The 25774-nt window shown below is 53.0% G+C and overlaps 16 non-coding genes and 4 pseudogenes across 16 annotated transcripts; all 20 read right to left on the reverse strand.

Annotated features, from left to right (window-relative positions):
- Positions 1-487: 487 nt before the first annotated feature.
- On the reverse strand, positions 488-696 carry LOC147707213 (U2 spliceosomal RNA; annotated as a pseudogene).
- Positions 697-2321: 1625 nt separating this feature from the next.
- LOC147707214 (U2 spliceosomal RNA) lies at positions 2322-2512 on the reverse strand. The gene has a single exon (XR_015296955.1). It is a non-coding gene; the product is annotated as a U2 spliceosomal RNA (small nuclear RNA).
- A 986-nt stretch (positions 2513-3498) lies between these two features.
- On the reverse strand, positions 3499-3688 carry LOC147707215 (U2 spliceosomal RNA). The gene has a single exon (XR_015297082.1). It is a non-coding gene; the product is annotated as a U2 spliceosomal RNA (small nuclear RNA).
- Positions 3689-5302: 1614 nt separating this feature from the next.
- On the reverse strand, positions 5303-5493 carry LOC147707216 (U2 spliceosomal RNA). The gene has a single exon (XR_015296956.1). It is a non-coding gene; the product is annotated as a U2 spliceosomal RNA (small nuclear RNA).
- Positions 5494-6479: 986 nt separating this feature from the next.
- On the reverse strand, positions 6480-6670 carry LOC147707217 (U2 spliceosomal RNA). The gene has a single exon (XR_015296957.1). It is a non-coding gene; the product is annotated as a U2 spliceosomal RNA (small nuclear RNA).
- Positions 6671-7656: 986 nt separating this feature from the next.
- On the reverse strand, positions 7657-7834 carry LOC147707218 (U2 spliceosomal RNA; annotated as a pseudogene).
- Positions 7835-8272: 438 nt separating this feature from the next.
- Positions 8273-8463, reverse strand: LOC147707219 (U2 spliceosomal RNA). The gene has a single exon (XR_015296958.1). It is a non-coding gene; the product is annotated as a U2 spliceosomal RNA (small nuclear RNA).
- Positions 8464-9449: 986 nt separating this feature from the next.
- Positions 9450-9640, reverse strand: LOC147707220 (U2 spliceosomal RNA). The gene has a single exon (XR_015296960.1). It is a non-coding gene; the product is annotated as a U2 spliceosomal RNA (small nuclear RNA).
- Positions 9641-10626: 986 nt separating this feature from the next.
- Positions 10627-10817, reverse strand: LOC147707221 (U2 spliceosomal RNA). The gene has a single exon (XR_015296961.1). It is a non-coding gene; the product is annotated as a U2 spliceosomal RNA (small nuclear RNA).
- Positions 10818-11803: 986 nt separating this feature from the next.
- On the reverse strand, positions 11804-11994 carry LOC147707222 (U2 spliceosomal RNA). Its single transcript, XR_015296962.1, has one exon. It is a non-coding gene; the product is annotated as a U2 spliceosomal RNA (small nuclear RNA).
- Positions 11995-12980: 986 nt separating this feature from the next.
- Positions 12981-13190, reverse strand: LOC147707223 (U2 spliceosomal RNA; annotated as a pseudogene).
- Positions 13191-14815: 1625 nt separating this feature from the next.
- On the reverse strand, positions 14816-15006 carry LOC147707224 (U2 spliceosomal RNA). Its single transcript, XR_015296963.1, has one exon. It is a non-coding gene; the product is annotated as a U2 spliceosomal RNA (small nuclear RNA).
- Positions 15007-15992: 986 nt separating this feature from the next.
- LOC147707225 (U2 spliceosomal RNA) lies at positions 15993-16183 on the reverse strand. Its single transcript, XR_015296964.1, has one exon. It is a non-coding gene; the product is annotated as a U2 spliceosomal RNA (small nuclear RNA).
- Positions 16184-17169: 986 nt separating this feature from the next.
- Positions 17170-17360, reverse strand: LOC147707226 (U2 spliceosomal RNA). The gene has a single exon (XR_015296965.1). It is a non-coding gene; the product is annotated as a U2 spliceosomal RNA (small nuclear RNA).
- Positions 17361-18346: 986 nt separating this feature from the next.
- Positions 18347-18537, reverse strand: LOC147707227 (U2 spliceosomal RNA). The gene has a single exon (XR_015296966.1). It is a non-coding gene; the product is annotated as a U2 spliceosomal RNA (small nuclear RNA).
- A 986-nt stretch (positions 18538-19523) lies between these two features.
- Positions 19524-19733, reverse strand: LOC147707228 (U2 spliceosomal RNA; annotated as a pseudogene).
- Positions 19734-21358: 1625 nt separating this feature from the next.
- LOC147707229 (U2 spliceosomal RNA) lies at positions 21359-21549 on the reverse strand. The gene has a single exon (XR_015296967.1). It is a non-coding gene; the product is annotated as a U2 spliceosomal RNA (small nuclear RNA).
- Positions 21550-22535: 986 nt separating this feature from the next.
- Positions 22536-22726, reverse strand: LOC147707230 (U2 spliceosomal RNA). Its single transcript, XR_015296968.1, has one exon. It is a non-coding gene; the product is annotated as a U2 spliceosomal RNA (small nuclear RNA).
- A 986-nt stretch (positions 22727-23712) lies between these two features.
- On the reverse strand, positions 23713-23903 carry LOC147707231 (U2 spliceosomal RNA). The gene has a single exon (XR_015296969.1). It is a non-coding gene; the product is annotated as a U2 spliceosomal RNA (small nuclear RNA).
- Positions 23904-24889: 986 nt separating this feature from the next.
- LOC147707232 (U2 spliceosomal RNA) lies at positions 24890-25080 on the reverse strand. The gene has a single exon (XR_015296971.1). It is a non-coding gene; the product is annotated as a U2 spliceosomal RNA (small nuclear RNA).
- Positions 25081-25774: the final 694 nt, after the last annotated feature.

Consider the following 25774-nt stretch of genomic DNA (forward strand, 5'->3'; position numbering starts at 1 on the left):
TGCTCAGAGAAGCCAAGGGCAGTGCCCACTTCTCGGCATGCCTGCCTGCCTGCCTGCTTCCCTCCCTCCCTCCCTCCCTCCCTCCCTCCCTCCCTCCCTCCCTCCCTCCATCCATCCATCCTTGTGACTTGCTGAGAACCTTCCTCCATTCGTTCCCCAGTGAAATGGATCCAAAAACCAATGAAACTCTGCTGCTGCAAAAACAGTCTTTTTCCCACGTTTGTCTCTTTTCAAAGTGCAGCGTCTGGATGGAGAAGGGGAAAAAAAACAAAGAAAATAAGTTGAAAAATAAATAAATAAATAACGCACGGCCGGGTGGCCGCAAAGTGGCAATTAAGTAAAATACATACATAATTAAGGCAAGACACAGTGACCACTTTGCTTTTATTCACAGGCAAACACAATAGCGCCACTTTACAGGGTTTGGTAGTGAAGCGCTACTTTCGTTTTCTCGTCTATTTTTCAACAGCATTGTTTTCCCCGGGTGGGGAAGTGCACCATTCCTGGAGGTACTGCAATACCAGGTTGATGCGTGGAGTGGACAGAGCAAGCTCCTATTCCATCTCCCTGTTCCAAAAATCAATTTAATATATGGTCCCCAGATAGAGGACGTATCAGATATTAAACTGATAAGAACAGATTTTTTTTTTTTTTTTTTTTTTTGTCCTACCCGTCACACCCTCAGTCAGCAGGTCTGGCCAGTCTGCCACACCCGCCGGCCTCGCCCTTCACCCGAGCCGTCTCGCCTGGCCTACTTGCCCAGGGGGTACTAGGCATGGCTTATCTTTTCAGCCAACCCCGGTCTGTCCTGCTACTACCTCCACCCAGCAGCCAACCAGCCCAGCTGAAAGCGGGGAACCAATCCGCAGACAGCCATTAGCTGGTTGGCCTTGTGCCGGTCGGACCTAGGAGGGTTCGCCTGGACAGGGGGGCGACTTAGCCTTCCAGCCATGCCGTTCGGCCCTGTCGTTCCATCCAAGGTCATCAGCCCGGGTGTCAGCCCAAGCCGGTTGGCACAGCAGCCCAGTCTCGCCTGCTGACCTACGTAAAAAATCACCATTCAGCCGGCCTGCCAGTCAGTCCCCACTGGGGTTCCTGCCCGACAGTCCAGCATGCCAGGCTACTAAAAACGTTATGACATTGCTGTCATATGCATTATGACATTTCTGTCATATTTCGTCACGATTCCGTCAGATTCCGTTCCGAATCTCATTTCACCGTGTTGGGAATATCATTGACCCACGAAGTTCAATGAAAACATCCCAACTGACCGCCCTCCCCTAGGGGAGGCAAGTGGTACTACACTTGATCTTAGCCAAAAGGCCGAGAAGCGATAACCAGAATGGTGGCAGAATTAACGCCTCCCGAAGAAATCTACCTTGGTCACCCGGACCGGGGTCTTCCCTCTCACCGTCGCTGGTCGCCCTTTCGCCTCTTTTTCTGACTCCCGGCAAGAGCTCAGCATGTGCCGGTGGAAAGGAGGCCCCGGCCTCAGGCTTTCCCCCGGCTCCCAGAGTCCTCCTCGGCTGTCGCCTCATTAGGCGTCACTTTGCATACCCACGTTGTCCTCTTTCTAGTATTTGCATGCCCCTCCCCTTCCTGCGCACTGCTTCCAGCCGGCTGGCCGGAAAGCCTGGCAGCCAGGGGATGCTGGGAATCAGGCCAGGAAGCCCTGGACAGCTCCCTGACCGGAAGTGGCCGGACCCTCGCCCTCGCTTGCCTGGGACACTGCTCCCCTGCAGCCTGAGGCCTATAGATAAGGCTTGGCCGTTCGTGGCCGTTCGGGGACGGGCGGGGCGGGCAGAGAAGGAAAAGGACTCTGTATTTTTCTTCTTGCTCAGAGAAGCCAAGGGCAGTGCCCACTTCTCGGCATGCCTGCCTGCCTGCCTGCTTCCCTCCCTCCCTCCCTCCCTCCCTCCCTCCCTCCCTCCCTCCCTCCCTCCCTCCATCCATCCTTGTGACTTGCTGAGAACCTTCCTCCATTCGTTCCCCAGTGAAATGGATCCAAAAACCAATGAAACTCTGCTGCTGCAAAAACAGTCTTTTTCCCACGTTTGTCTCTTTTCAAAGTGCAGCGTCTGGATGGAGAAGGGGAAAAAAAACAAAGAAAATAAGTTGAAAAATAAATAAATAAATAACGCACGGCCGGGTGGCCGCAAAGTGGCAATTAAGTAAAATACATACATAATTAAGGCAAGACACAGTGACCACTTTGCTTTTATTCACAGGCAAACACAATAGCGCCACTTTACAGGGTTTGGTAGTGAAGCGCTACTTTCGTTTTCTCGTCTATTTTTCAACAGCATTGTTTTCCCCGGGTGGGGAAGTGCACCATTCCTGGAGGTACTGCAATACCAGGTTGATGCGTGGAGTGGACAGAGCAAGCTCCTATTCCATCTCCCTGTTCCAAAAATCAATTTAATATATGGTCCCCAGATAGAGGACGTATCAGATATTAAACTGATAAGAACAGATACTACACTTGATCTTAGCCAAAAGGCCGAGAAGCGATAACCAGAATGGTGGCAGAATTAACGCCTCCCGAAGAAATCTACCTTGGTCACCCGGACCGGGGTCTTCCCTCTCACCGTCGCTGGTCGCCCTTTCGCCTCTTTTTCTGACTCCCGGCAAGAGCTCAGCATGTGCCGGTGGAAAGGAGGCCCCGGCCTCAGGCTTTCCCCCGGCTCCCAGAGTCCTCCTCGGCTGTCGCCTCATTAGGCGTCACTTTGCATACCCACGTTGTCCTCTTTCTAGTATTTGCATGCCCCTCCCCTTCCTGCGCACTGCTTCCAGCCGGCTGGCCGGAAAGCCTGGCAGCCAGGGGATGCTGGGAATCAGGCCAGGAAGCCCTGGACAGCTCCCTGACCGGAAGTGGCCGGACCCTCGCCCTCGCTTGCCTGGGACACTGCTCCCCTGCAGCCTGAGGCCTATAGATAAGGCTTGGCCGTTCGTGGCCGTTCGGGGACGGGCGGGGCGGGCAGAGAAGGAAAAGGACTCTGTATTTTTCTTCTTGCTCAGAGAAGCCAAGGGCAGTGCCCACTTCTCGGCATGCCTGCCTGCCTGCCTGCTTCCCTCCCTCCCTCCCTCCCTCCCTCCCTCCCTCCCTCCCTCCCTCCCTCCATCCATCCATCCTTGTGACTTGCTGAGAACCTTCCTCCATTCGTTCCCCAGTGAAATGGATCCAAAAACCAATGAAACTCTGCTGCTGCAAAAACAGTCTTTTTCCCACGTTTGTCTCTTTTCAAAGTGCAGCGTCTGGATGGAGAAGGGGAAAAAAAACAAAGAAAATAAGTTGAAAAATAAATAAATAAATAACGCACGGCCGGGTGGCCGCAAAGTGGCAATTAAGTAAAATACATACATAATTAAGGCAAGACACAGTGACCACTTTGCTTTTATTCACAGGCAAACACAATAGCGCCACTTTACAGGGTTTGGTAGTGAAGCGCTACTTTCGTTTTCTCGTCTATTTTTCAACAGCATTGTTTTCCCCGGGTGGGGAAGTGCACCATTCCTGGAGGTACTGCAATACCAGGTTGATGCGTGGAGTGGACAGAGCAAGCTCCTATTCCATCTCCCTGTTCCAAAAATCAATTTAATATATGGTCCCCAGATAGAGGACGTATCAGATATTAAACTGATAAGAACAGATTTTTTTTTTTTTCCTACCCGTCACACCCTCAGTTAGCAGGTCTGGCCAGTCTGCCACACCCGCCGGCCTCGCCCTTCACCCGAGCCGTCTCGCCTGGCCTACTTGCCCAGGGGGTACTAGGCATGGCTTATCTTTTCAGCCAACCCCGGTCTGTCCTGCTACTACCTCCACCCAGCAGCCAACCAGCCCAGCTGAAAGCGGGGAACCAATCCGCAGACAGCCATTAGCTGGTTGGCCTTGTGCCGGTCGGACCTAGGAGGGTTCGCCTGGACAGGGGGGCGACTTAGCCTTCCAGCCATGCCGTTCGGCCCTGTCGTTCCATCCAAGGTCATCAGCCCGGGTGTCAGCCCAAGCCGGTTGGCACAGCAGCCCAGTCTCGCCTGCTGACCTACGTAAAAAATCACCATTCAGCCGGCCTGCCAGTCAGTCCCCACTGGGGTTCCTGCCCGACAGTCCAGCATGCCAGGCTACTAAAAACGTTATGACATTTCTGTCATATTTCGTTCCGGTACCGGCCCCTTCCGTTCCGATTCCGAATCTCGTTTCACCTACTGGGAATATCATTGACCCACGAAGTCCAATGAAAACATCCCAACTGACCGCCCTCCCCTAGGGGAGGCAAGTGGTACTACACTTGATCTTAGCCAAAAGGCCGAGAAGCGATAACCAGAATGGTGGCAGAATTAACGCCTCCCGAAGAAATCTACCTTGGTCACCCGGACCGGGGTCTTCCCTCTCACCGTCGCTGGTCGCCCTTTCGCCTCTTTTTCTGACTCCCGGCAAGAGCTCAGCATGTGCCGGTGGAAAGGAGGCCCCGGCCTCAGGCTTTCCCCCGGCTCCCAGAGTCCTCCTCGGCTGTCGCCTCATTAGGCGTCACTTTGCATACCCACGTTGTCCTCTTTCTAGTATTTGCATGCCCCTCCCCTTCCTGCGCACTGCTTCCAGCCGGCTGGCCGGAAAGCCTGGCAGCCAGGGGATGCTGGGAATCAGGCCAGGAAGCCCTGGACAGCTCCCTGACCGGAAGTGGCCGGACCCTCGCCCTCGCTTGCCTGGGACACTGCTCCCCTGCAGCCTGAGGCCTATAGATAAGGCTTGGCCGTTCGTGGCCGTTCGGGGACGGGCGGGGCGGGCAGAGAAGGAAAAGGACTCTGTATTTTTCTTCTTGCTCAGAGAAGCCAAGGGCAGTGCCCACTTCTCGGCATGCCTGCCTGCCTGCCTGCTTCCCTCCCTCCCTCCCTCCCTCCCTCCCTCCCTCCCTCCCTCCCTCCCTCCATCCATCCATCCTTGTGACTTGCTGAGAACCTTCCTCCATTCGTTCCCCAGTGAAATGGATCCAAAAACCAATGAAACTCTGCTGCTGCAAAAACAGTCTTTTTCCCACGTTTGTCTCTTTTCAAAGTGCAGCGTCTGGATGGAGAAGGGGAAAAAAAACAAAGAAAATAAGTTGAAAAATAAATAAATAAATAACGCACGGCCGGGTGGCCGCAAAGTGGCAATTAAGTAAAATACATACATAATTAAGGCAAGACACAGTGACCACTTTGCTTTTATTCACAGGCAAACACAATAGCGCCACTTTACAGGGTTTGGTAGTGAAGCGCTACTTTCGTTTTCTCGTCTATTTTTCAACAGCATTGTTTTCCCCGGGTGGGGAAGTGCACCATTCCTGGAGGTACTGCAATACCAGGTTGATGCGTGGAGTGGACAGAGCAAGCTCCTATTCCATCTCCCTGTTCCAAAAATCAATTTAATATATGGTCCCCAGATAGAGGACGTATCAGATATTAAACTGATAAGAACAGATACTACACTTGATCTTAGCCAAAAGGCCGAGAAGCGATAACCAGAATGGTGGCAGAATTAACGCCTCCCGAAGAAATCTACCTTGGTCACCCGGACCGGGGTCTTCCCTCTCACCGTCGCTGGTCGCCCTTTCGCCTCTTTTTCTGACTCCCGGCAAGAGCTCAGCATGTGCCGGTGGAAAGGAGGCCCCGGCCTCAGGCTTTCCCCCGGCTCCCAGAGTCCTCCTCGGCTGTCGCCTCATTAGGCGTCACTTTGCATACCCACGTTGTCCTCTTTCTAGTATTTGCATGCCCCTCCCCTTCCTGCGCACTGCTTCCAGCCGGCTGGCCGGAAAGCCTGGCAGCCAGGGGATGCTGGGAATCAGGCCAGGAAGCCCTGGACAGCTCCCTGACCGGAAGTGGCCGGACCCTCGCCCTCGCTTGCCTGGGACACTGCTCCCCTGCAGCCTGAGGCCTATAGATAAGGCTTGGCCGTTCGTGGCCGTTCGGGGACGGGCGGGGCGGGCAGAGAAGGAAAAGGACTCTGTATTTTTCTTCTTGCTCAGAGAAGCCAAGGGCAGTGCCCACTTCTCGGCATGCCTGCCTGCCTGCCTGCTTCCCTCCCTCCCTCCCTCCCTCCCTCCCTCCCTCCCTCCCTCCCTCCCTCCATCCATCCATCCTTGTGACTTGCTGAGAACCTTCCTCCATTCGTTCCCCAGTGAAATGGATCCAAAAACCAATGAAACTCTGCTGCTGCAAAAACAGTCTTTTTCCCACGTTTGTCTCTTTTCAAAGTGCAGCGTCTGGATGGAGAAGGGGAAAAAAAACAAAGAAAATAAGTTGAAAAATAAATAAATAAATAACGCACGGCCGGGTGGCCGCAAAGTGGCAATTAAGTAAAATACATACATAATTAAGGCAAGACACAGTGACCACTTTGCTTTTATTCACAGGCAAACACAATAGCGCCACTTTACAGGGTTTGGTAGTGAAGCGCTACTTTCGTTTTCTCGTCTATTTTTCAACAGCATTGTTTTCCCCGGGTGGGGAAGTGCACCATTCCTGGAGGTACTGCAATACCAGGTTGATGCGTGGAGTGGACAGAGCAAGCTCCTATTCCATCTCCCTGTTCCAAAAATCAATTTAATATATGGTCCCCAGATAGAGGACGTATCAGATATTAAACTGATAAGAACAGATACTACACTTGATCTTAGCCAAAAGGCCGAGAAGCGATAACCAGAATGGTGGCAGAATTAACGCCTCCCGAAGAAATCTACCTTGGTCACCCGGACCGGGGTCTTCCCTCTCACCGTCGCTGGTCGCCCTTTCGCCTCTTTTTCTGACTCCCGGCAAGAGCTCAGCATGTGCCGGTGGAAAGGAGGCCCCGGCCTCAGGCTTTCCCCCGGCTCCCAGAGTCCTCCTCGGCTGTCGCCTCATTAGGCGTCACTTTGCATACCCACGTTGTCCTCTTTCTAGTATTTGCATGCCCCTCCCCTTCCTGCGCACTGCTTCCAGCCGGCTGGCCGGAAAGCCTGGCAGCCAGGGGATGCTGGGAATCAGGCCAGGAAGCCCTGGACAGCTCCCTGACCGGAAGTGGCCGGACCCTCGCCCTCGCTTGCCTGGGACACTGCTCCCCTGCAGCCTGAGGCCTATAGATAAGGCTTGGCCGTTCGTGGCCGTTCGGGGACGGGCGGGGCGGGCAGAGAAGGAAAAGGACTCTGTATTTTTCTTCTTGCTCAGAGAAGCCAAGGGCAGTGCCCACTTCTCGGCATGCCTGCCTGCCTGCCTGCTTCCCTCCCTCCCTCCCTCCCTCCCTCCCTCCCTCCCTCCCTCCCTCCCTCCATCCATCCATCCTTGTGACTTGCTGAGAACCTTCCTCCATTCGTTCCCCAGTGAAATGGATCCAAAAACCAATGAAACTCTGCTGCTGCAAAAACAGTCTTTTTCCCACGTTTGTCTCTTTTCAAAGTGCAGCGTCTGGATGGAGAAGGGGAAAAAAAACAAAGAAAATAAGTTGAAAAATAAATAAATAAATAACGCACGGCCGGGTGGCCGCAAAGTGGCAATTAAGTAAAATACATACATAATTAAGGCAAGACACAGTGACCACTTTGCTTTTATTCACAGGCAAACACAATAGCGCCACTTTACAGGGTTTGGTAGTGAAGCGCTACTTTCGTTTTCTCGTCTATTTTTCAACAGCATTGTTTTCCCCGGGTGGGGAAGTGCACCATTCCTGGAGGTACTGCAATACCAGGTTGATGCGTGGAGTGGACAGAGCAAGCTCCTATTCCATCTCCCTGTTCCAAAAATCAATTTAATATATGGTCCCCAGATAGAGGACGTATCAGATATTAAACTGATAAGAACAGATTTTTTTTTTTTTTTGTAAAAATATACTTTATTTATAAAATTGTAAGGCACATATACATGTTAACCAATCCCATAGGGTGGTGTACATTATAACCTGAGTAGGGGGTGCACGCAGGCACCTGCCTACCGGTTTTCCATCAAGATTTTACTCATAATGCTCTCACTTCTATGTTGAAGTGATGCTGTTTCTAAGTGACCCATTCTGCCCATTTTTTCTGTTTCCATTTTTTCTCTGCTATTTCTTTTCCTTGTCTTTTAATATCAACATAGTAGAAAAGCATAATCTTGTCAAGACACATGTGAATTACATCATTTACATCTAACTCTTTATGTTTGAATAGTAGCAAGTTTCTTGCAATCCATAAGCTTTCTTTAGCACAACTTAGTATTTTCCAGAGAGTTCTAGTGAAGCGCTACTTTCGTTTTCTCGTCTATTTTTCAACAGCATTGTTTTCCCCGGGTGGGGAAGTGCACCATTCCTGGAGGTACTGCAATACCAGGTTGATGCGTGGAGTGGACAGAGCAAGCTCCTATTCCATCTCCCTGTTCCAAAAATCAATTTAATATATGGTCCCCAGATAGAGGACGTATCAGATATTAAACTGATAAGAACAGATACTACACTTGATCTTAGCCAAAAGGCCGAGAAGCGATAACCAGAATGGTGGCAGAATTAACGCCTCCCGAAGAAATCTACCTTGGTCACCCGGACCGGGGTCTTCCCTCTCACCGTCGCTGGTCGCCCTTTCGCCTCTTTTTCTGACTCCCGGCAAGAGCTCAGCATGTGCCGGTGGAAAGGAGGCCCCGGCCTCAGGCTTTCCCCCGGCTCCCAGAGTCCTCCTCGGCTGTCGCCTCATTAGGCGTCACTTTGCATACCCACGTTGTCCTCTTTCTAGTATTTGCATGCCCCTCCCCTTCCTGCGCACTGCTTCCAGCCGGCTGGCCGGAAAGCCTGGCAGCCAGGGGATGCTGGGAATCAGGCCAGGAAGCCCTGGACAGCTCCCTGACCGGAAGTGGCCGGACCCTCGCCCTCGCTTGCCTGGGACACTGCTCCCCTGCAGCCTGAGGCCTATAGATAAGGCTTGGCCGTTCGTGGCCGTTCGGGGACGGGCGGGGCGGGCAGAGAAGGAAAAGGACTCTGTATTTTTCTTCTTGCTCAGAGAAGCCAAGGGCAGTGCCCACTTCTCGGCATGCCTGCCTGCCTGCCTGCTTCCCTCCCTCCCTCCCTCCCTCCCTCCCTCCCTCCCTCCCTCCCTCCCTCCATCCATCCATCCTTGTGACTTGCTGAGAACCTTCCTCCATTCGTTCCCCAGTGAAATGGATCCAAAAACCAATGAAACTCTGCTGCTGCAAAAACAGTCTTTTTCCCACGTTTGTCTCTTTTCAAAGTGCAGCGTCTGGATGGAGAAGGGGAAAAAAAACAAAGAAAATAAGTTGAAAAATAAATAAATAAATAACGCACGGCCGGGTGGCCGCAAAGTGGCAATTAAGTAAAATACATACATAATTAAGGCAAGACACAGTGACCACTTTGCTTTTATTCACAGGCAAACACAATAGCGCCACTTTACAGGGTTTGGTAGTGAAGCGCTACTTTCGTTTTCTCGTCTATTTTTCAACAGCATTGTTTTCCCCGGGTGGGGAAGTGCACCATTCCTGGAGGTACTGCAATACCAGGTTGATGCGTGGAGTGGACAGAGCAAGCTCCTATTCCATCTCCCTGTTCCAAAAATCAATTTAATATATGGTCCCCAGATAGAGGACGTATCAGATATTAAACTGATAAGAACAGATACTACACTTGATCTTAGCCAAAAGGCCGAGAAGCGATAACCAGAATGGTGGCAGAATTAACGCCTCCCGAAGAAATCTACCTTGGTCACCCGGACCGGGGTCTTCCCTCTCACCGTCGCTGGTCGCCCTTTCGCCTCTTTTTCTGACTCCCGGCAAGAGCTCAGCATGTGCCGGTGGAAAGGAGGCCCCGGCCTCAGGCTTTCCCCCGGCTCCCAGAGTCCTCCTCGGCTGTCGCCTCATTAGGCGTCACTTTGCATACCCACGTTGTCCTCTTTCTAGTATTTGCATGCCCCTCCCCTTCCTGCGCACTGCTTCCAGCCGGCTGGCCGGAAAGCCTGGCAGCCAGGGGATGCTGGGAATCAGGCCAGGAAGCCCTGGACAGCTCCCTGACCGGAAGTGGCCGGACCCTCGCCCTCGCTTGCCTGGGACACTGCTCCCCTGCAGCCTGAGGCCTATAGATAAGGCTTGGCCGTTCGTGGCCGTTCGGGGACGGGCGGGGCGGGCAGAGAAGGAAAAGGACTCTGTATTTTTCTTCTTGCTCAGAGAAGCCAAGGGCAGTGCCCACTTCTCGGCATGCCTGCCTGCCTGCCTGCTTCCCTCCCTCCCTCCCTCCCTCCCTCCCTCCCTCCCTCCCTCCCTCCCTCCATCCATCCATCCTTGTGACTTGCTGAGAACCTTCCTCCATTCGTTCCCCAGTGAAATGGATCCAAAAACCAATGAAACTCTGCTGCTGCAAAAACAGTCTTTTTCCCACGTTTGTCTCTTTTCAAAGTGCAGCGTCTGGATGGAGAAGGGGAAAAAAAACAAAGAAAATAAGTTGAAAAATAAATAAATAAATAACGCACGGCCGGGTGGCCGCAAAGTGGCAATTAAGTAAAATACATACATAATTAAGGCAAGACACAGTGACCACTTTGCTTTTATTCACAGGCAAACACAATAGCGCCACTTTACAGGGTTTGGTAGTGAAGCGCTACTTTCGTTTTCTCGTCTATTTTTCAACAGCATTGTTTTCCCCGGGTGGGGAAGTGCACCATTCCTGGAGGTACTGCAATACCAGGTTGATGCGTGGAGTGGACAGAGCAAGCTCCTATTCCATCTCCCTGTTCCAAAAATCAATTTAATATATGGTCCCCAGATAGAGGACGTATCAGATATTAAACTGATAAGAACAGATACTACACTTGATCTTAGCCAAAAGGCCGAGAAGCGATAACCAGAATGGTGGCAGAATTAACGCCTCCCGAAGAAATCTACCTTGGTCACCCGGACCGGGGTCTTCCCTCTCACCGTCGCTGGTCGCCCTTTCGCCTCTTTTTCTGACTCCCGGCAAGAGCTCAGCATGTGCCGGTGGAAAGGAGGCCCCGGCCTCAGGCTTTCCCCCGGCTCCCAGAGTCCTCCTCGGCTGTCGCCTCATTAGGCGTCACTTTGCATACCCACGTTGTCCTCTTTCTAGTATTTGCATGCCCCTCCCCTTCCTGCGCACTGCTTCCAGCCGGCTGGCCGGAAAGCCTGGCAGCCAGGGGATGCTGGGAATCAGGCCAGGAAGCCCTGGACAGCTCCCTGACCGGAAGTGGCCGGACCCTCGCCCTCGCTTGCCTGGGACACTGCTCCCCTGCAGCCTGAGGCCTATAGATAAGGCTTGGCCGTTCGTGGCCGTTCGGGGACGGGCGGGGCGGGCAGAGAAGGAAAAGGACTCTGTATTTTTCTTCTTGCTCAGAGAAGCCAAGGGCAGTGCCCACTTCTCGGCATGCCTGCCTGCCTGCCTGCTTCCCTCCCTCCCTCCCTCCCTCCCTCCCTCCCTCCCTCCCTCCCTCCCTCCATCCATCCATCCTTGTGACTTGCTGAGAACCTTCCTCCATTCGTTCCCCAGTGAAATGGATCCAAAAACCAATGAAACTCTGCTGCTGCAAAAACAGTCTTTTTCCCACGTTTGTCTCTTTTCAAAGTGCAGCGTCTGGATGGAGAAGGGGAAAAAAAACAAAGAAAATAAGTTGAAAAATAAATAAATAAATAACGCACGGCCGGGTGGCCGCAAAGTGGCAATTAAGTAAAATACATACATAATTAAGGCAAGACACAGTGACCACTTTGCTTTTATTCACAGGCAAACACAATAGCGCCACTTTACAGGGTTTGGTAGTGAAGCGCTACTTTCGTTTTCTCGTCTATTTTTCAACAGCATTGTTTTCCCCGGGTGGGGAAGTGCACCATTCCTGGAGGTACTGCAATACCAGGTTGATGCGTGGAGTGGACAGAGCAAGCTCCTATTCCATCTCCCTGTTCCAAAAATCAATTTAATATATGGTCCCCAGATAGAGGACGTATCAGATATTAAACTGATAAGAACAGATACTACACTTGATCTTAGCCAAAAGGCCGAGAAGCGATAACCAGAATGGTGGCAGAATTAACGCCTCCCGAAGAAATCTACCTTGGTCACCCGGACCGGGGTCTTCCCTCTCACCGTCGCTGGTCGCCCTTTCGCCTCTTTTTCTGACTCCCGGCAAGAGCTCAGCATGTGCCGGTGGAAAGGAGGCCCCGGCCTCAGGCTTTCCCCCGGCTCCCAGAGTCCTCCTCGGCTGTCGCCTCATTAGGCGTCACTTTGCATACCCACGTTGTCCTCTTTCTAGTATTTGCATGCCCCTCCCCTTCCTGCGCACTGCTTCCAGCCGGCTGGCCGGAAAGCCTGGCAGCCAGGGGATGCTGGGAATCAGGCCAGGAAGCCCTGGACAGCTCCCTGACCGGAAGTGGCCGGACCCTCGCCCTCGCTTGCCTGGGACACTGCTCCCCTGCAGCCTGAGGCCTATAGATAAGGCTTGGCCGTTCGTGGCCGTTCGGGGACGGGCGGGGCGGGCAGAGAAGGAAAAGGACTCTGTATTTTTCTTCTTGCTCAGAGAAGCCAAGGGCAGTGCCCACTTCTCGGCATGCCTGCCTGCCTGCCTGCTTCCCTCCCTCCCTCCCTCCCTCCCTCCCTCCCTCCCTCCCTCCCTCCCTCCATCCATCCATCCTTGTGACTTGCTGAGAACCTTCCTCCATTCGTTCCCCAGTGAAATGGATCCAAAAACCAATGAAACTCTGCTGCTGCAAAAACAGTCTTTTTCCCACGTTTGTCTCTTTTCAAAGTGCAGCGTCTGGATGGAGAAGGGGAAAAAAAACAAAGAAAATAAGTTGAAAAATAAATAAATAAATAACGCACGGCCGGGTGGCCGCAAAGTGGCAATTAAGTAAAATACATACATAATTAAGGCAAGACACAGTGACCACTTTGCTTTTATTCACAGGCAAACACAATAGCGCCACTTTACAGGGTTTGGTAGTGAAGCGCTACTTTCGTTTTCTCGTCTATTTTTCAACAGCATTGTTTTCCCCGGGTGGGGAAGTGCACCATTCCTGGAGGTACTGCAATACCAGGTTGATGCGTGGAGTGGACAGAGCAAGCTCCTATTCCATCTCCCTGTTCCAAAAATCAATTTAATATATGGTCCCCAGATAGAGGACGTATCAGATATTAAACTGATAAGAACAGATTTTTTTTTTTTTTTTTTTTTTTTGTCCTACCCGTCACACCCTCAGTCAGCAGGTCTGGCCAGTCTGCCACACCCGCCGGCCTCGCCCTTCACCCGAGCCGTCTCGCCTGGCCTACTTGCCCAGGGGGTACTAGGCATGGCTTATCTTTTCAGCCAACCCCGGTCTGTCCTGCTACTACCTCCACCCAGCAGCCAACCAGCCCAGCTGAAAGCGGGGAACCAATCCGCAGACAGCCATTAGCTGGTTGGCCTTGTGCCGGTCGGACCTAGGAGGGTTCGCCTGGACAGGGGGGCGACTTAGCCTTCCAGCCATGCCGTTCGGCCCTGTCGTTCCATCCAAGGTCATCAGCCCGGGTGTCAGCCCAAGCCGGTTGGCACAGCAGCCCAGTCTCGCCTGCTGACCTACGTAAAAAATCACCATTCAGCCGGCCTGCCAGTCAGTCCCCACTGGGGTTCCTGCCCGACAGTCCAGCATGCCAGGCTACTAAAAACGTTATGACATTGCTGTCATATGCATTATGACATTTCTGTCATATTTCGTCACGATTCCGTCAGATTCCGTTCCGAATCTCATTTCACCGTGTTGGGAATATCATTGACCCACGAAGTTCAATGAAAACATCCCAACTGACCGCCCTCCCCTAGGGGAGGCAAGTGGTACTACACTTGATCTTAGCCAAAAGGCCGAGAAGCGATAACCAGAATGGTGGCAGAATTAACGCCTCCCGAAGAAATCTACCTTGGTCACCCGGACCGGGGTCTTCCCTCTCACCGTCGCTGGTCGCCCTTTCGCCTCTTTTTCTGACTCCCGGCAAGAGCTCAGCATGTGCCGGTGGAAAGGAGGCCCCGGCCTCAGGCTTTCCCCCGGCTCCCAGAGTCCTCCTCGGCTGTCGCCTCATTAGGCGTCACTTTGCATACCCACGTTGTCCTCTTTCTAGTATTTGCATGCCCCTCCCCTTCCTGCGCACTGCTTCCAGCCGGCTGGCCGGAAAGCCTGGCAGCCAGGGGATGCTGGGAATCAGGCCAGGAAGCCCTGGACAGCTCCCTGACCGGAAGTGGCCGGACCCTCGCCCTCGCTTGCCTGGGACACTGCTCCCCTGCAGCCTGAGGCCTATAGATAAGGCTTGGCCGTTCGTGGCCGTTCGGGGACGGGCGGGGCGGGCAGAGAAGGAAAAGGACTCTGTATTTTTCTTCTTGCTCAGAGAAGCCAAGGGCAGTGCCCACTTCTCGGCATGCCTGCCTGCCTGCCTGCTTCCCTCCCTCCCTCCCTCCCTCCCTCCCTCCCTCCCTCCCTCCCTCCCTCCATCCATCCATCCTTGTGACTTGCTGAGAACCTTCCTCCATTCGTTCCCCAGTGAAATGGATCCAAAAACCAATGAAACTCTGCTGCTGCAAAAACAGTCTTTTTCCCACGTTTGTCTCTTTTCAAAGTGCAGCGTCTGGATGGAGAAGGGGAAAAAAAACAAAGAAAATAAGTTGAAAAATAAATAAATAAATAACGCACGGCCGGGTGGCCGCAAAGTGGCAATTAAGTAAAATACATACATAATTAAGGCAAGACACAGTGACCACTTTGCTTTTATTCACAGGCAAACACAATAGCGCCACTTTACAGGGTTTGGTAGTGAAGCGCTACTTTCGTTTTCTCGTCTATTTTTCAACAGCATTGTTTTCCCCGGGTGGGGAAGTGCACCATTCCTGGAGGTACTGCAATACCAGGTTGATGCGTGGAGTGGACAGAGCAAGCTCCTATTCCATCTCCCTGTTCCAAAAATCAATTTAATATATGGTCCCCAGATAGAGGACGTATCAGATATTAAACTGATAAGAACAGATACTACACTTGATCTTAGCCAAAAGGCCGAGAAGCGATAACCAGAATGGTGGCAGAATTAACGCCTCCCGAAGAAATCTACCTTGGTCACCCGGACCGGGGTCTTCCCTCTCACCGTCGCTGGTCGCCCTTTCGCCTCTTTTTCTGACTCCCGGCAAGAGCTCAGCATGTGCCGGTGGAAAGGAGGCCCCGGCCTCAGGCTTTCCCCCGGCTCCCAGAGTCCTCCTCGGCTGTCGCCTCATTAGGCGTCACTTTGCATACCCACGTTGTCCTCTTTCTAGTATTTGCATGCCCCTCCCCTTCCTGCGCACTGCTTCCAGCCGGCTGGCCGGAAAGCCTGGCAGCCAGGGGATGCTGGGAATCAGGCCAGGAAGCCCTGGACAGCTCCCTGACCGGAAGTGGCCGGACCCTCGCCCTCGCTTGCCTGGGACACTGCTCCCCTGCAGCCTGAGGCCTATAGATAAGGCTTGGCCGTTCGTGGCCGTTCGGGGACGGGCGGGGCGGGCAGAGAAGGAAAAGGACTCTGTATTTTTCTTCTTGCTCAGAGAAGCCAAGGGCAGTGCCCACTTCTCGGCATGCCTGCCTGCCTGCCTGCTTCCCTCCCTCCCTCCCTCCCTCCCTCCCTCCCTCCCTCCCTCCCTCCCTCCATCCATCCATCCTTGTGACTTGCTGAGAACCTTCCTCCATTCGTTCCCCAGTGAAATGGATCCAAAAACCAATGAAACTCTGCTGCTGCAAAAACAGTCTTTTTCCCACGTTTGTCTCTTTTCAAAGTGCAGCGTCTGGATGGAGAAGGGGAAAAAAAACAAAGAAAATAAGTTGAAAAATAAATAAATAAATAACGCACGGCCGGGTGGCCGCAAAGTGGCAATTAAGTAAAATACATACATAATTAAGGCAAGACACAGTGACCACTTTGCTTTTATTCACAGGCAAACACAATAGCGCCACTTTACAGGGTTTGGTAGTGAAGCGCTACTTTCGTTTTCTCGTCTATTTTTCAACAGCATTGTTTTCCCCGGGTGGGGAAGTGCACCATTCCTGGAGGTACTGCAATACCAGGTTGATGCGTGGAGTGGACAGAGCAAGCTCCTATTCCATCTCCCTGTTCCAAAAATCAATTTAATATATGGTCCCCAGATAGAGGACGTATCAGATATTAAACTGATAAGAACAGATACTACACTTGATCTTAGCCAAAAGGCCGAGAAGCGATAACCAGAATGGTGGCAGAATTAACGCCTCCCGAAGAAATCTACCTTGGTCACCCGGACCGGGGTCTTCCCTCTCACCGTCGCTGGTCGCCCTTTCGCCTCTTTTTCTGACTCCCGGCAAGAGCTCAGCATGTGCCGGTGGAAAGGAGGCCCCGGCCTCAGGCTTTCCCCCGGCTCCCAGAGTCCTCCTCGGCTGTCGCCTCATTAGGCGTCACTTTGCATACCCACGTTGTCCTCTTTCTAGTATTTGCATGCCCCTCCCCTTCCTGCGCACTGCTTCCAGCCGGCTGGCCGGAAAGCCTGGCAGCCAGGGGATGCTGGGAATCAGGCCAGGAAGCCCTGGACAGCTCCCTGACCGGAAGTGGCCGGACCCTCGCCCTCGCTTGCCTGGGACACTGCTCCCCTGCAGCCTGAGGCCTATAGATAAGGCTTGGCCGTTCGTGGCCGTTCGGGGACGGGCGGGGCGGGCAGAGAAGGAAAAGGACTCTGTATTTTTCTTCTTGCTCAGAGAAGCCAAGGGCAGTGCCCACTTCTCGGCATGCCTGCCTGCCTGCCTGCTTCCCTCCCTCCCTCCCTCCCTCCCTCCCTCCCTCCCTCCCTCCCTCCCTCCATCCATCCATCCTTGTGACTTGCTGAGAACCTTCCTCCATTCGTTCCCCAGTGAAATGGATCCAAAAACCAATGAAACTCTGCTGCTGCAAAAACAGTCTTTTTCCCACGTTTGTCTCTTTTCAAAGTGCAGCGTCTGGATGGAGAAGGGGAAAAAAAACAAAGAAAATAAGTTGAAAAATAAATAAATAAATAACGCACGGCCGGGTGGCCGCAAAGTGGCAATTAAGTAAAATACATACATAATTAAGGCAAGACACAGTGACCACTTTGCTTTTATTCACAGGCAAACACAATAGCGCCACTTTACAGGGTTTGGTAGTGAAGCGCTACTTTCGTTTTCTCGTCTATTTTTCAACAGCATTGTTTTCCCCGGGTGGGGAAGTGCACCATTCCTGGAGGTACTGCAATACCAGGTTGATGCGTGGAGTGGACAGAGCAAGCTCCTATTCCATCTCCCTGTTCCAAAAATCAATTTAATATATGGTCCCCAGATAGAGGACGTATCAGATATTAAACTGATAAGAACAGATACTACACTTGATCTTAGCCAAAAGGCCGAGAAGCGATAACCAGAATGGTGGCAGAATTAACGCCTCCCGAAGAAATCTACCTTGGTCACCCGGACCGGGGTCTTCCCTCTCACCGTCGCTGGTCGCCCTTTCGCCTCTTTTTCTGACTCCCGGCAAGAGCTCAGCATGTGCCGGTGGAAAGGAGGCCCCGGCCTCAGGCTTTCCCCCGGCTCCCAGAGTCCTCCTCGGCTGTCGCCTCATTAGGCGTCACTTTGCATACCCACGTTGTCCTCTTTCTAGTATTTGCATGCCCCTCCCCTTCCTGCGCACTGCTTCCAGCCGGCTGGCCGGAAAGCCTGGCAGCCAGGGGATGCTGGGAATCAGGCCAGGAAGCCCTGGACAGCTCCCTGACCGGAAGTGGCCGGACCCTCGCCCTCGCTTGCCTGGGACACTGCTCCCCTGCAGCCTGAGGCCTATAGATAAGGCTTGGCCGTTCGTGGCCGTTCGGGGACGGGCGGGGCGGGCAGAGAAGGAAAAGGACTCTGTATTTTTCTTCTTGCTCAGAGAAGCCAAGGGCAGTGCCCACTTCTCGGCATGCCTGCCTGCCTGCCTGCTTCCCTCCCTCCCTCCCTCCCTCCCTCCCTCCCTCCCTCCCTCCCTCCCTCCATCCATCCATCCTTGTGACTTGCTGAGAACCTTCCTCCATTCGTTCCCCAGTGAAATGGATCCAAAAACCAATGAAACTCTGCTGCTGCAAAAACAGTCTTTTTCCCACGTTTGTCTCTTTTCAAAGTGCAGCGTCTGGATGGAGAAGGGGAAAAAAAACAAAGAAAATAAGTTGAAAAATAAATAAATAAATAACGCACGGCCGGGTGGCCGCAAAGTGGCAATTAAGTAAAATACATACATAATTAAGGCAAGACACAGTGACCACTTTGCTTTTATTCACAGGCAAACACAATAGCGCCACTTTACAGGGTTTGGTAGTGAAGCGCTACTTTCGTTTTCTCGTCTATTTTTCAACAGCATTGTTTTCCCCGGGTGGGGAAGTGCACCATTCCTGGAGGTACTGCAATACCAGGTTGATGCGTGGAGTGGACAGAGCAAGCTCCTATTCCATCTCCCTGTTCCAAAAATCAATTTAATATATGGTCCCCAGATAGAGGACGTATCAGATATTAAACTGATAAGAACAGATACTACACTTGATCTTAGCCAAAAGGCCGAGAAGCGATAACCAGAATGGTGGCAGAATTAACGCCTCCCGAAGAAATCTACCTTGGTCACCCGGACCGGGGTCTTCCCTCTCACCGTCGCTGGTCGCCCTTTCGCCTCTTTTTCTGACTCCCGGCAAGAGCTCAGCATGTGCCGGTGGAAAGGAGGCCCCGGCCTCAGGCTTTCCCCCGGCTCCCAGAGTCCTCCTCGGCTGTCGCCTCATTAGGCGTCACTTTGCATACCCACGTTGTCCTCTTTCTAGTATTTGCATGCCCCTCCCCTTCCTGCGCACTGCTTCCAGCCGGCTGGCCGGAAAGCCTGGCAGCCAGGGGATGCTGGGAATCAGGCCAGGAAGCCCTGGACAGCTCCCTGACCGGAAGTGGCCGGACCCTCGCCCTCGCTTGCCTGGGACACTGCTCCCCTGCAGCCTGAGGCCTATAGATAAGGCTTGGCCGTTCGTGGCCGTTCGGGGACGGGCGGGGCGGGCAGAGAAGGAAAAGGACTCTGTATTTTTCTTCTTGCTCAGAGAAGCCAAGGGCAGTGCCCACTTCTCGGCATGCCTGCCTGCCTGCCTGCTTCCCTCCCTCCCTCCCTCCCTCCCTCCCTCCCTCCCTCCCTCCCTCCCTCCATCCATCCATCCTTGTGACTTGCTGAGAACCTTCCTCCATTCGTTCCCCAGTGAAATGGATCCAAAAACCAATGAAACTCTGCTGCTGCAAAAACAGTCTTTTTCCCACGTTTGTCTCTTTTCAAAGTGCAGCGTCTGGATGGAGAAGGGGAAAAAAAACAAAGAAAATAAGTTGAAAAATAAATAAATAAATAACGCACGGCCGGGTGGCCGCAAAGTGGCAATTAAGTAAAATACATACATAATTAAGGCAAGACACAGTGACCACTTTGCTTTTATTCACAGGCAAACACAATAGCGCCACTTTACAGGGTTTGGTAGTGAAGCGCTACTTTCGTTTTCTCGTCTATTTTTCAACAGCATTGTTTTCCCCGGGTGGGGAAGTGCACCATTCCTGGAGGTACTGCAATACCAGGTTGATGCGTGGAGTGGACAGAGCAAGCTCCTATTCCATCTCCCTGTTCCAAAAATCAATTTAATATATGGTCCCCAGATAGAGGACGTATCAGATATTAAACTGATAAGAACAGATTTTTTTTTTTTTTTTTTTTTTTTGTCCTACCCGTCACACCCTCAGTCAGCAGGTCTGGCCAGTCTGCCACACCCGCCGGCCTCGCCCTTCACCCGAGCCGTCTCGCCTGGCCTACTTGCCCAGGGGGTACTAGGCATGGCTTATCTTTTCAGCCAACCCCGGTCTGTCCTGCTACTACCTCCACCCAGCAGCCAACCAGCCCAGCTGAAAGCGGGGAACCAATCCGCAGACAGCCATTAGCTGGTTGGCCTTGTGCCGGTCGGACCTAGGAGGGTTCGCCTGGACAGGGGGGCGACTTAGCCTTCCAGCCATGCCGTTCGGCCCTGTCGTTCCATCCAAGGTCATCAGCCCGGGTGTCAGCCCAAGCCGGTTGGCACAGCAGCCCAGTCTCGCCTGCTGACCTACGTAAAAAATCACCATTCAGCCGGCCTGCCAGTCAGTCCCCACTGGGGTTCCTGCCCGACAGTCCAGCATGCCAGGCTACTAAAAACGTTATGACATTGCTGTCATATGCATTATGACATTTCTGTCATATTTCGTCACGATTCCGTCAGATTCCGTTCCGAATCTCATTTCACCGTGTTGGGAATATCATTGACCCACGAAGTTCAATGAAAACATCCCAACTGACCGCCCTCCCCTAGGGGAGGCAAGTGGTACTACACTTGATCTTAGCCAAAAGGCCGAGAAGCGATAACCAGAATGGTGGCAGAATTAACGCCTCCCGAAGAAATCTACCTTGGTCACCCGGACCGGGGTCTTCCCTCTCACCGTCGCTGGTCGCCCTTTCGCCTCTTTTTCTGACTCCCGGCAAGAGCTCAGCATGTGCCGGTGGAAAGGAGGCCCCGGCCTCAGGCTTTCCCCCGGCTCCCAGAGTCCTCCTCGGCTGTCGCCTCATTAGGCGTCACTTTGCATACCCACGTTGTCCTCTTTCTAGTATTTGCATGCCCCTCCCCTTCCTGCGCACTGCTTCCAGCCGGCTGGCCGGAAAGCCTGGCAGCCAGGGGATGCTGGGAATCAGGCCAGGAAGCCCTGGACAGCTCCCTGACCGGAAGTGGCCGGACCCTCGCCCTCGCTTGCCTGGGACACTGCTCCCCTGCAGCCTGAGGCCTATAGATAAGGCTTGGCCGTTCGTGGCCGTTCGGGGACGGGCGGGGCGGGCAGAGAAGGAAAAGGACTCTGTATTTTTCTTCTTGCTCAGAGAAGCCAAGGGCAGTGCCCACTTCTCGGCATGCCTGCCTGCCTGCCTGCTTCCCTCCCTCCCTCCCTCCCTCCCTCCCTCCCTCCCTCCCTCCCTCCCTCCATCCATCCATCCTTGTGACTTGCTGAGAACCTTCCTCCATTCGTTCCCCAGTGAAATGGATCCAAAAACCAATGAAACTCTGCTGCTGCAAAAACAGTCTTTTTCCCACGTTTGTCTCTTTTCAAAGTGCAGCGTCTGGATGGAGAAGGGGAAAAAAAACAAAGAAAATAAGTTGAAAAATAAATAAATAAATAACGCACGGCCGGGTGGCCGCAAAGTGGCAATTAAGTAAAATACATACATAATTAAGGCAAGACACAGTGACCACTTTGCTTTTATTCACAGGCAAACACAATAGCGCCACTTTACAGGGTTTGGTAGTGAAGCGCTACTTTCGTTTTCTCGTCTATTTTTCAACAGCATTGTTTTCCCCGGGTGGGGAAGTGCACCATTCCTGGAGGTACTGCAATACCAGGTTGATGCGTGGAGTGGACAGAGCAAGCTCCTATTCCATCTCCCTGTTCCAAAAATCAATTTAATATATGGTCCCCAGATAGAGGACGTATCAGATATTAAACTGATAAGAACAGATACTACACTTGATCTTAGCCAAAAGGCCGAGAAGCGATAACCAGAATGGTGGCAGAATTAACGCCTCCCGAAGAAATCTACCTTGGTCACCCGGACCGGGGTCTTCCCTCTCACCGTCGCTGGTCGCCCTTTCGCCTCTTTTTCTGACTCCCGGCAAGAGCTCAGCATGTGCCGGTGGAAAGGAGGCCCCGGCCTCAGGCTTTCCCCCGGCTCCCAGAGTCCTCCTCGGCTGTCGCCTCATTAGGCGTCACTTTGCATACCCACGTTGTCCTCTTTCTAGTATTTGCATGCCCCTCCCCTTCCTGCGCACTGCTTCCAGCCGGCTGGCCGGAAAGCCTGGCAGCCAGGGGATGCTGGGAATCAGGCCAGGAAGCCCTGGACAGCTCCCTGACCGGAAGTGGCCGGACCCTCGCCCTCGCTTGCCTGGGACACTGCTCCCCTGCAGCCTGAGGCCTATAGATAAGGCTTGGCCGTTCGTGGCCGTTCGGGGACGGGCGGGGCGGGCAGAGAAGGAAAAGGACTCTGTATTTTTCTTCTTGCTCAGAGAAGCCAAGGGCAGTGCCCACTTCTCGGCATGCCTGCCTGCCTGCCTGCTTCCCTCCCTCCCTCCCTCCCTCCCTCCCTCCCTCCCTCCCTCCCTCCCTCCATCCATCCATCCTTGTGACTTGCTGAGAACCTTCCTCCATTCGTTCCCCAGTGAAATGGATCCAAAAACCAATGAAACTCTGCTGCTGCAAAAACAGTCTTTTTCCCACGTTTGTCTCTTTTCAAAGTGCAGCGTCTGGATGGAGAAGGGGAAAAAAAACAAAGAAAATAAGTTGAAAAATAAATAAATAAATAACGCACGGCCGGGTGGCCGCAAAGTGGCAATTAAGTAAAATACATACATAATTAAGGCAAGACACAGTGACCACTTTGCTTTTATTCACAGGCAAACACAATAGCGCCACTTTACAGGGTTTGGTAGTGAAGCGCTACTTTCGTTTTCTCGTCTATTTTTCAACAGCATTGTTTTCCCCGGGTGGGGAAGTGCACCATTCCTGGAGGTACTGCAATACCAGGTTGATGCGTGGAGTGGACAGAGCAAGCTCCTATTCCATCTCCCTGTTCCAAAAATCAATTTAATATATGGTCCCCAGATAGAGGACGTATCAGATATTAAACTGATAAGAACAGATACTACACTTGATCTTAGCCAAAAGGCCGAGAAGCGATAACCAGAATGGTGGCAGAATTAACGCCTCCCGAAGAAATCTACCTTGGTCACCCGGACCGGGGTCTTCCCTCTCACCGTCGCTGGTCGCCCTTTCGCCTCTTTTTCTGACTCCCGGCAAGAGCTCAGCATGTGCCGGTGGAAAGGAGGCCCCGGCCTCAGGCTTTCCCCCGGCTCCCAGAGTCCTCCTCGGCTGTCGCCTCATTAGGCGTCACTTTGCATACCCACGTTGTCCTCTTTCTAGTATTTGCATGCCCCTCCCCTTCCTGCGCACTGCTTCCAGCCGGCTGGCCGGAAAGCCTGGCAGCCAGGGGATGCTGGGAATCAGGCCAGGAAGCCCTGGACAGCTCCCTGACCGGAAGTGGCCGGACCCTCGCCCTCGCTTGCCTGGGACACTGCTCCCCTGCAGCCTGAGGCCTATAGATAAGGCTTGGCCGTTCGTGGCCGTTCGGGGACGGGCGGGGCGGGCAGAGAAGGAAAAGGACTCTGTATTTTTCTTCTTGCTCAGAGAAGCCAAGGGCAGTGCCCACTTCTCGGCATGCCTGCCTGCCTGCCTGCTTCCCTCCCTCCCTCCCTCCCTCCCTCCCTCCCTCCCTCCCTCCCTCCCTCCATCCATCCATCCTTGTGACTTGCTGAGAACCTTCCTCCATTCGTTCCCCAGTGAAATGGATCCAAAAACCAATGAAACTCTGCTGCTGCAAAAACAGTCTTTTTCCCACGTTTGTCTCTTTTCAAAGTGCAGCGTCTGGATGGAGAAGGGGAAAAAAAACAAAGAAAATAAGTTGAAAAATAAATAAATAAATAACGCACGGCCGGGTGGCCGCAAAGTGGCAATTAAGTAAAATACATACATAATTAAGGCAAGACACAGTGACCACTTTGCTTTTATTCACAGGCAAACACAATAGCGCCACTTTACAGGGTTTGGTAGTGAAGCGCTACTTTCGTTTTCTCGTCTATTTTTCAACAGCATTGTTTTCCCCGGGTGGGGAAGTGCACCATTCCTGGAGGTACTGCAATACCAGGTTGATGCGTGGAGTGGACAGAGCAAGCTCCTATTCCATCTCCCTGTTCCAAAAATCAATTTAATATATGGTCCCCAGATAGAGGACGTATCAGATATTAAACTGATAAGAACAGATACTACACTTGATCTTAGCCAAAAGGCCGAGAAGCGATAACCAGAATGGTGGCAGAATTAACGCCTCCCGAAGAAATCTACCTTGGTCACCCGGACCGGGGTCTTCCCTCTCACCGTCGCTGGTCGCCCTTTCGCCTCTTTTTCTGACTCCCGGCAAGAGCTCAGCATGTGCCGGTGGAAAGGAGGCCCCGGCCTCAGGCTTTCCCCCGGCTCCCAGAGTCCTCCTCGGCTGTCGCCTCATTAGGCGTCACTTTGCATACCCACGTTGTCCTCTTTCTAGTATTTGCATGCCCCTCCCCTTCCTGCGCACTGCTTCCAGCCGGCTGGCCGGAAAGCCTGGCAGCCAGGGGATGCTGGGAATCAGGCCAGGAAGCCCTGGACAGCTCCCTGACCGGAAGTGGCCGGACCCTCGCCCTCGCTTGCCTGGGACACTGCTCCCCTGCAGCCTGAGGCCTATAGATAAGGCTTGGCCGTTCGTGGCCGTTCGGGGACGGGCGGGGCGGGCAGAGAAGGAAAAGGACTCTGTATTTTTCTTCTTGCTCAGAGAAGCCAAGGGCAGTGCCCACTTCTCGGCATGCCTGCCTGCCTGCCTGCTTCCCTCCCTCCCTCCCTCCCTCCCTCCCTCCCTCCCTCCCTCCCTCCCTCCCTCCATCCATCCTTGTGACTTGCTGAGAACCTTCCTCCATTCGTTCCCCAGTGAAATGGATCCAAAAACCAATGAAACTCTGCTGCTGCAAAAACAGTCTTTTTCCCACGTTTGTCTCTTTTCAAAGTGCAGCGTCTGGATGGAGAAGGGGAAAAAAAACAAAGAAAATAAGTTGAAAAATAAATAAATAAATAACGCACGGCCGGGTGGCCGCAAAGTGGCAATTAAGTAAAATACATACATAATTAAGGCAAGACACAGTGACCACTTTGCTTTTATTCACAGGCAAACACAATAGCGCCACTTTACAGGGTTTGGTAGTGAAGCGCTACTTTCGTTTTCTCGTCTATTTTTCAACAGCATTGTTTTCCCCGGGTGGGGAAGTGCACCATTCCTGGAGGTACTGCAATACCAGGTTGATGCGTGGAGTGGACAGAGCAAGCTCCTATTCCATCTCCCTGTTCCAAAAATCAATTTAATATATGGTCCCCAGATAGAGGACGTATCAGATATTAAACTGATAAGAACAGATACTACACTTGATCTTAGCCAAAAGGCCGAGAAGCGATAACCAGAATGGTGGCAGAATTAACGCCTCCCGAAGAAATCTACCTTGGTCACCCGGACCGGGGTCTTCCCTCTCACCGTCGCTGGTCGCCCTTTCGCCTCTTTTTCTGACTCCCGGCAAGAGCTCAGCATGTGCCGGTGGAAAGGAGGCCCCGGCCTCAGGCTTTCCCCCGGCTCCCAGAGTCCTCCTCGGCTGTCGCCTCATTAGGCGTCACTTTGCATACCCACGTTGTCCTCTTTCTAGTATTTGCATGCCCCTCCCCTTCCTGCGCACTGCTTCCAGCCGGCTGGCCGGAAAGCCTGGCAGCCAGGGGATGCTGGGAATCAGGCCAGGAAGCCCTGGACAGCTCCCTGACCGGAAGTGGCCGGACCCTCGCCCTCGCTTGCCTGGGACACTGCTCCCCTGCAGCCTGAGGCCTATAGATAAGGCTTGGCCGTTCGTGGCCGTTCGGGGACGGGCGGGGCGGGCAGAGAAGGAAAAGGACTCTGTATTTTTCTTCTTGCTCAGAGAAGCCAAGGGCAGTGCCCACTTCTCGGCATGCCTGCCTGCCTGCCTGCTTCCCTCCCTCCCTCCCTCCCTCCCTCCCTCCCTCCCTCCCTCCCTCCCTCCATCCATCCATCCTTGTGACTTGCTGAGAACCTTCCTCCATTCGTTCCCCAGTGAAATGGATCCAAAAACCAATGAAACTCTGCTGC

The sequence above is a fragment of the Lissotriton vulgaris genome, chromosome 6 (assembly GCF_964263255.1).
Source record: "Lissotriton vulgaris chromosome 6, aLisVul1.2, whole genome shotgun sequence".
NCBI classification, from domain to species: domain Eukaryota; kingdom Metazoa; phylum Chordata; class Amphibia; order Caudata; family Salamandridae; genus Lissotriton; species Lissotriton vulgaris.